Below are 3224 nucleotides of genomic sequence, written 5' to 3' on the forward strand. Positions count from 1 at the left end.
GCCGCGGCAAGAGCGACGCACAGCACGCAGCCGCATCTGTGCTCTCCAGCGCCCTCTGTCGGTTGGGCGTATTTGTTACATATTATATAGCGTCCAGTTTATATTCATTTTCAGTTTTTCTCAATTGCGTACAAGCATTTTTCAAAAAGGGTGACATGAGTATCTGCAGCATAAAAGCAATGATCAAATCCCCAAATCCATTACAAAGCTTTTAATAATGTTCTTGCCTTTGTACTTTGATAGCACATCCTTGACATTGTTTTGCAAAACTAAATACAAATGTCATCAATGAATACAAAATGTACTCAAAAGTGTTTTGTACGCACTTTGGTAAAACCATGTGCCAAATTGAAGCTAATTAGTTGCAGTTGTGTTCATCCGCTCAGTCAATCAGCAAGGGCGCAAAACTCTAAATTAGCCAATCAGTATTTGTCAATCAGCACTATATGATGGGTCGTGGGCTATTGGTACCGTCTTTTGAGGCAGACACAATAGAAGCTGGGAGGGGTATGGGTATGGGTATGCTTGAGGGGAAGAAGAGCAAGAGGTGGACCTAGCTGAAGAGGAAAAAGACCAGGAGCCATATCTGATGAGATTTGAGCAACAATAGTTGACCATGTCATAAACCATGGACTGACACTGGTCAACGTGTTCAGCCAAATCTGTCAAGACCTACTTTGAGCTCAATCATCCGAATCTTCAAGAGGGACAACTGGTAGATAAACTTTTAAACCAAACCTCTAAATGAGACTTGTGAAACTTGTGACTTGCAAACCAATTCTATTGGTTGCAATGTACAAAGCAAATTACAGTATGTACATTACTGTAAATCAAGATGTTTGATTATATGGTCTTGCTGGACAACTCTGTTCTAGTGCTGTAAATACAGAAAGTTTTTGCTGTTCCAGAATTCAGAGAATGGCCATTGGCAACTCTTCTCAGAAGAACAAGAATGCAATAGTGGACATGGTTTGGGAGAACAATGTAATTTGCTTTTGGAAGATGAAGCAAAAGATTAATGAAGATCATCAAACATTTGCCAACATACCTACAGTCAACATATCAACCATATACAAGGTTTGTAAAGCTTTGCCACAGTATTTTTACATGTATTTCTGTGTTGTACCGAGTACGGTTCTGAAAATATGAACAACCTTGAATCTAATGCATTCTACTCTATGTAGTCTATGACAGTATTCTACTGTACATTATGTGCTGTACTGTAATGCTCATGCTGTGATCCACTATCTCTGCAGAGAATCATGGAGATTGATTCCAGTGTAATCCCACATGAGTATGCGTTTGATGAAGCAGGTTTTAATCTTGCAAAGGAAAGAAGGCATGGCAGGAATGTCATCGGGCAGAGGGCAACTGTTAACATCCCTGGTCAGCGTGGGGGCAACATTACTGTGCCGCAATTGGTCAACAAGGAGTGATGCATCACCATGCCATTACTGGTCCTTACAACACTGACCGTCTTCTGGTGTTTCTTGATGGGCTGGCCCAAAAGCTGAGGGAAGCAGAAAATTCTGCAGGTGAGTGGACTCAATCCAACTACGTCATCATCTGGGACAATGTAAGGCTCCACCCCAGTGTCCAGGTGCAAGAATGGTTCCAAGCCCATCCCCATATGTTGAAGGTCTTCTTCCCACCATATTCCCCATTACTCAATGCCATTGAACAATTGTTTTCCACCTGGTGTTGGAAAGTATATGACCCTCGTCCACATGTGCAGGCTGCCCTCCTTGACGCCATGGAGCCTTCCTATGATGACATAAGTGCTGAGGCTTGCCAGGGTTGGATCAGGCACACAAAGCGTTATTTTACATGCTGCCTGGCTAGGGAAAATAATATTGTGTGACATAGATGAACGTTTGTGGCCAGATGAAAATGACAGGAGAGACAATGCCTAATACTTGTGATTTTTTTTTTTTGTCATGACTGCGAATCTACAAAGATTTACTTATGAGATATTGCTTTCAAAGTTAGTATGAGCAATAATATGACTGTTTGTATTCATTATTTTGTTATATATGTTAAATGTATTAGACCTTTTGAAGACAATATAGGTTTTTCTTGAATGTATTTACAGTAGTGGGGAAAATTTTAAATATATTCATGTTTTGAAAAATGCCATTGAGTTCTGTGTCATGTGAACATTGTTTTTAAAATTGACAATATTATTTTGAAAAATTCTGAGATTTCCTAAAATGAGCATGTTTTCCATAAGTTTCAATGTAGTTCCAGGCTGCTTCGGTGTAAGGGTTGGTGGATGATGGGTGTATTTACTTGTTATGCATACCTGTATGTTTTTTTTTTTTTTTTTTTTTAATGCTAAATGGCAGTGCATTAGTGAAGTAGTGTACATTGCCTACTGACTGCCTGCATAACTTATTACATTTCTATTTGTGGCAATAATATCTAGTGGAAATAAAAATGAACATCAATTAAGGGCCCCTTTTTTACAGTATGAAAATAAACTCATACATAGAAATAACATTTGTTTAAAGGTACATCTATTTCTGTACATATAGTCATTATTTATATGCAAATAGGTGAATAAGAGTGTTCTGATTCAAAATTTGTCAAAATTAGACCAGTAATTTATTGTTCTAGAGAGTGATCTAACCTTTTGGCTCTTGATTTTGCTGATGCTATGAAGCCCAGTTCATTTTGTACTGTAGTAGTATACAGTACCAACCAACTCAAAGCAGCAGTGAACACATTCTTGTCAATTATTTGATCAAAAACTAGAAATTATCAGAACCTTAAATTCAAAGAATTTCAGTTAATGGTTTTAAGGCTGAGAATGTAGTGGGATTTTAAACTACTTTAGTTTTAGATCTTATTTTAACTGCTGTGCACTTAATTGAATACAATGAGAATTCATTCCTTGCCTCCAGCTCGCTCCTAGACCCCACATATTGCTAAATACCAGACTTCCCATTTTACCACAGGTGGGGGCAGTGGTTATTCTATCTAATAAACCAAATGGGGTTCAGATTTATTATACACCTAGGTCAGTCTCCTTGAGAAAATGTATGCACTGCTGCTACCATTTATTTGTTTATTTTATTTTCATACTGTCCAGAGTATTTCAGATGAAGTCTAACTAGTGCATTGTACAAACTTAACATTACTTCCTGTGTTTTAAATTCTACACTTTTGACAATATACGCTAGCATTTTGTTTGCATTTTTTATTGCTTCCCCACATTCACTCTA

This window comes from Amia ocellicauda, chromosome 5, assembly GCF_036373705.1.
Source record: "Amia ocellicauda isolate fAmiCal2 chromosome 5, fAmiCal2.hap1, whole genome shotgun sequence".
NCBI lineage: Eukaryota > Metazoa > Chordata > Actinopteri > Amiiformes > Amiidae > Amia > Amia ocellicauda.